Below are 6,402 nucleotides of genomic sequence, written 5' to 3' on the forward strand. Positions count from 1 at the left end.
TAAAACTAATGATGTAATGTATGGGGATTAACATAAGAATAAAAAAATTTTTTAAAAATAAATTAATTAATTTAAAAAAAGAAATGTTCTCCAGTATTCACAGGATACACTTTGTGGCCACTCCCATAGATCCATCCACATGCCTCTTTCCCAGCCCTTCCTGTCCCCAGTATTCTGATCTTTCTCCTGCCAGGCCCCTGACCAACCAGTCAAGCCATTCACCACTGCCTAGAGTCCATTCATATTCTTACCTTGAACCACTTCTCCCATAGAAGTATACAACCATACGCACCGCTCAAAATTCTGCCCTTTGAGAGCGTTTAGGTCTTTATCAGTTATACTAATCTCTGTCATTCCCCCCACCCAGGATGCCATATTCTTTCTTTATTCACAGTTGTTTATCTGTGAAGCAGCAACTATTTTAATTATTTAGCATGGTCCTGTGGGTTAACAGGGGCTTAACTGGATAGTTCTTCCGTTGGTCTTGCTTGGAGTCTCTCATGCAGATGCAGTCCGATGACAACTGGGACTAGAATGTCTAAGATAGCTACACTCACATGGCTGGCACCTTGGCAGAGATGGCGGGCAGGCTGAAGCCTCCCTTTCCACATAGTCTCATCATGTAGCTACCTAGAGCTTCTCCATATGGCAGGTGGATCCCAAGAGCAAGCATTGCAAGACAAGCCCCTTTGTGCAAACTTTTTTTTTTTTTTTTTGGTCTCCAAGGCAAATCTAGATTCAAGGTCATTTACAAAAGCATAGATCCTGGGGTGCCTGGGAGACTCAGTTGGTTAAACGTCCAACTCTTGATTTCAGCTCAGGCCATGATCTCAAGGCTAATTCAGGTTCCATGCCCAGTACAGAGTCTGCTTGAGATTCTCTCTCTCCCTTTCCCTCTGCCCCTCCCCCAGCTCCCACTCTAAATAAATAAATAAGTCAGCAAAATCTTTTTTAAAAAATAAAAATAAAAAGGAGTAGATCCTGCAAAGAACCAGTGAGGGACAAAACAGCAAGGAATGGGAAAGCAGAGTCCCCTAACAGGAACTGAGGAGAACCACTTTTTATTGGCAAGCCAAACAAGGTAAGGCTGCAAGACTCACCCATTTCCCCGACTGCCGTCATCCACTTGTACAAACTCTTATCAAGCTTTTGCTTGTCCTATGCCTACTCATATCCATTTTCCCAAGTTCAGAGTCAATGTTGGAGGGGACTACACAAAGGTGTAAATGTTGGGAGCCATAGTACATTGAGGGTCACCAAAGTAACTGCCTACTTGGTCATTAGGAGGAGAGCAGCTCCAAAGGCTTCCACTTGGCTTTTTCCACTGCAGTATCCCTTGGCTTAGAGACCAAGGAACAAATACGGCATTTCTGCAAACTACCAAGGATGTCTGTTCTAGGAAAATGACCCCTGGATGAGCCCATGGACTCAGTGTACACTGTAAGCTGGACCTAGACTGTCTAAGATGGAGGGGTCCCAGGTATTAATGTCAAGTCAGACTCTCTTGCCAACAGTCTTTGAAATGTTTGGGTATCCCCCCTTATCCAGCGTACAGCTGACTGAGTAAACCTCTGGAAGCCCCTTGGGGGATTATTACCGGGAGGAATTATCATCATATTCACTTGCCATGGTGTTGCAGAGTTCTTCCTCCTGAGGACTCTGCCTCTCCTTCAGTAAACAGGTTTCAAGTCCAAAATTGGCTCAGGTCTGGAAACTGGACAGGAGACATCATGAATTTTTATAGGAGTAGTTCCCTCAAACTCTTCAATATCTTTTGATTGCATGGACGGGGCAATCCTTTTTGGCTGCCCCTCTATCACACCTGTAGGGACACTGCATTTTATTAACCATCTCCCTAGCTCTCTGTGGGTTGAGGCTTCTGGCTGCCACATTGACCTCGCCATTAGTTATGATGATTGTGTCCCCTTTGCTTCTGACAGCTAAGTACCAGCGCCTGGATCCTATCAGCTCCATTGCTATCACCAAAATCAGCGCTATAACAGCACCTGCTGCCGACCGCGGCCTTCAGAACACCGCCACCAACAACCTTCTCAATGACGCTGATGCCCTTCTTACCAGCTCATTCCTTTCTTTTGTGAAATGGATAATGCTTCTAGCTTTCCCGTGGAACATAGTTCATTGTTGGGGATTTCTGTTTTGTTTCGTTTTATTCTTACTTAGCATATTCTCTCTAGCACACTCACTTGTCTGGCCCTTTGATCTCTTCTAGTGTCTGCTACACACTTGTGGCATTTCTCCTTCACTTAGCTTAGACCATCACTTTCCTCAAGCTTCTAAGAAAATGTGCCAACAGCATATTAGCGTCATTTCCCAAGGGTCTTTCCAAGGTGTCAAGTCATGGGTCCTGTGAGAGTGTTTCCAAATCAATGAACTCTCCTATAGCCAACTTTGTATTTGCCCTTCCCCCTGACCCCCCCCTCAACCCAGCAGAGCACTCAGCTCTTCCAGCTCGGGATATCACAGATCGGCAAGGCTTTGCTGATCCCTTTCCTCCTGTAGCAGGCCCAGCACTTCTCTGGCCGGGCTCAACTGTGACTCAACTCCAGTTGTTGGTCTAGAGAGGAGATAGAGATAGATCCTGGAGGCAGCCAGGATGAGTACCTCTGCCTTGTGTCGAGAAACGAGTGACCTAGCCTTTAAGAGTGAGGACTAAGACCACTTCTACAGGCCTAGAGAGTTCAGGGGACTCTAGGAATTAAAATTTCTACTTACATTAACCCAGGTGATGCCATGTCAAGTCTCAGAGTCCCACACCTTTCTCATCGGGACCCTGACCTTGGTCTAGCGGACTTGCTGGGTTTGAGAATTCAACCTCTTCTGGCGCTCCATCACCCCTATAACTAAGTCCTAGACCTAACGTTGAGCGTTTTCTGCCCTTTGGCTGTGGGAAATGAGAGTCTCTTTATATGTCGCCAAGGAGGCCCTCTGCTTTTTACACTTCACCTTAAATTGGTGATTAATCACCCTCAGCCTTTCATTTTCTCAATACCTTGATGTTCCTAACCAAACACCGTTCAATTTCATCATCCTAAAAATGTTTACTCTCCCTGACCTCTCAAGTACTGAAATATTGCATCTGCTGGTGAATTTCCTTCTGCCAATACCCCATCTCAGTTCACCACATTTTAGCAATTGCACCATACTACATACCAGGATGCCACTTGATTGGTGGCATCATCTCCCAGATCCTATTTTCTAGGACTACACCTGGCACCAACCTTCATAGGTGAGCTCCGTGGAAACAGACTCTGAGATGGAAGTTTATCAGGGTGTCCTGTTGGGCACAACTGCTGAAAGCAAGTGAGGGAAGTGGGATGGGACAGAGGAGAGTGTCGAACTATGATGCAGCGGCAACTGAAGTCTAAGCCGATCCCATGGGGAGCTCTAAAACTGGAATGGCTCTTCAGAGATATCCCGGATTGAGGCAAGGTGATCGGGCACCACATCAACCTGTCCGTGGAGCAAGGCAGCCTCCCTTGTCCAAGGACGGCTTCCGAGGGAGGACCTTATTATGAGCCGCCGAGCAGGCAACATGCTTGCCCTCTGGGGGAATGAGTGCCTGAGTCCTCTGGGTGGGAGCTAGAAGGCATATCTCTGCATCCACCCTATAGACCATGCACTTAGTAATCATAATGAGATATTAGGAAATTACAACATGTTTTCAGTATCACTTAAAGACCCTGCCAATATAAAATGATGGCAGAACAGTGAAAAAGAACAGACATCAAGAGCCTGAAAGCCTCAAAATCCTACAAACTATGATGAGTGAGAGAAACAAATTAAAAAGTGGACCCAGCCCAGGGCCACTGACCAGGCTCTGGTTTAAATCATCTTGAACTTGAAAAACAGGTCCCATGCCCGGACCCAAACTCTGTTTGTTTTTCCTGCCATCTAAGTTGCTCTGGTAAAATTACTGCTACCCTGGGGAGGTATAAGTAATAAGAATGAGAATGAGGCTACGGATATGGATAGAGACAATAAAACACTGACATCAGTAGTGTAATTGCAAGAATAAGGCCTGCAATCTTTTTTTATTTTTTTTTAAAGATTTTATTTATTCATTTGAGACACACAGAGATACAGAGAGAGAGAGAGAAAGCATGAGCAGGGAGAGAGGCAGAGGGAGAGGGAGAAGCAGGTTCCTCGCCGAGCCAGGAGCCCGATGCGGGGCTCGATCCCAGGACCCTGTGATCATGACCTGAGCCGAAGGCAGACACCTAACCATCTGAGCCACCCAGGCGCCCCAGGCCTGCAATCTTTGCAACATTCCACATGTTTTATCTCCTTCTCAGGGTGTTTAGAACATTCAAGAGACTCTAATATATTGGGTTCATGAAAATTAACTGCTTAAAATAGTTTCATCAAATACGGGTCTATATTTGGGAGGGAAAATATGGTGTCAAACTCCTAAATTTTGACTGCTTAGTCATGTTAAGTAGCATGAAAATATTTGAGGAGTATTAATTATTGAATGATTAAAGAAATGTCTATTGTTCAGAAAGTCCAAAAAGTTAAGAAATTGAGCATCAGTAAAAAGATAGATAGTCGCGAGGGTTCCTCTCCAAGCAAAAAAGGCCTCCAGACGATCAATCATAGAATCAGTAGAAAGACCATCCCGGGTATGAAATTGCCTTACCCCAGGCTTGGCACAGAATACATACTTGGTATAGCTGAATATTGTTTTAACCATAAAATCCCCCATATTGAAAAGACAGTACCAAACAAGAGACATTTCAAAGCCAAATATCAGTACTTGGGTATTGACCACAGCTTCTACCTGTTTAGACCCACCATGTCCCGTTCACCAGGCAATTGTGGGCCGACTCTACATGCAAACATTTATGAAACGCTCTTGATTGGCCACGATCTAGGAGGCGCTCCTGATCTGGTTCTCAATCAACTCCTTCTAGCCTACGTTCTTCCAGGAAGACAGCAGATAGAGCATGTTCCAGGGTCCCAGCAAGTGTCAGCTAGACTTGGTAATTATTTGAGATTTTATCCGAAGTCCTTTGCACAGAAAAGGCTGTTCGACTTCCAGGGTGGAAGGAAACCAGAAAAATCCAAACAAATTCAGATTTACTTGTATATGATGCAATAAACAGAAAACGCTACAAGATTTACACTTCAGAGAAGCCAAGAACAAGGCAAAGATTCAGATTTTTAAAATCAATCCCTTCCCAAGTGTGTTTTTAAGTACCCGGGCTTCCAAAATTCATGCTGTACATTCAAAACAACTCTCCTGGAAGTAGTAAAACAAACTCCAATGAGTTTATTTCCTTTTCTTTGTAAAGCATTTAAGCTCTGCACCTGCAATGGAAGACCTCTGTCCCTGGACTAACAACCTCTCTTGGAAGTTTTTAAGCCTCAAATAAAATCTAGATGTGAGGGTTTCCTGGTCTGATTCAAAGCCACTTTAATGTTGAAAAGAAGTGCACGCATAATGTCCACTCTGTTCTCATGGGTTTGTTTGTGTTTGGGGTTTTTTTGTTTGTTTTTTCAGATTCTTGATTTCCTTTTCATTTTATGTTGAGTTAGTATTTACTCTTCAAATCACTTTCCTGAGCCAGCTTGTCAGCCCACATCAGCCAAATTGGCCTAGGGCCGCCCTGGCGAGAGAGAGGCTGGTGGCCGTTACCACACCTAACCACCATCCTTCAGCATGTCCTCCTTCCTACAGAGCCACAAAACATGGAGACCATCCCCTGGACAAAGGATGTTCTTGTCCTCCAGGGTCACTTTCCATGAGGTGCTTTGAGAGAGAAGGAAAAACATCTCTGATCTCACCAGGGCCCGCACTGCCACTAGCTGGCTGTGTGACCTTGGGCAAGTCACCTCCCTTTTCTATGTTTGGGTCCTCCTTGGTAAAATAAGGGTGCAGAATTGGATATGTAATAAGAAGTCTGACTCATTTATTATCAGCACTCGTAACTGACACTTTTCACCTCCCCTTCCACCTTCCCCTTCTGGCCCACATCTGGGAAAGCTGGAAAAAAAAAAAAAAAAAGCCCAGCTGTTCCCTCAGGGCAGTTTTAGGTCACACAAGCCTTTGCCAGCAGGAACCCTCACCACAGTCCCATACCCTAACCACGAAAAACCCCAAGATAGTCTCCTTTCCCTCCTTTCTTAAGCCATTTTTTGACCTGTCTGGGATCTACTCCACCCTCCCCAGAAAGACTCATTCCATGATAATAAACATTTTCATACCCTCTTGACATGCGACAATAGTCAGTCTTGACAGGCGGCATAGTCAGTCTTGACATCTGAGGCAAATTTAGGGCTGAAGGCCATCCAGTTTCTATAACGTGGTCACAGCAGACAATCTCTGAGAGCTTCTTCCAAAGCGGCTCTGTCCGGGAAAAATGCCATGGGAGCTGCACATGG

This window comes from Neomonachus schauinslandi, chromosome 1 (genome assembly GCF_002201575.2).
Source record: "Neomonachus schauinslandi chromosome 1, ASM220157v2, whole genome shotgun sequence".
Classification (NCBI taxonomy): domain Eukaryota; kingdom Metazoa; phylum Chordata; class Mammalia; order Carnivora; family Phocidae; genus Neomonachus; species Neomonachus schauinslandi.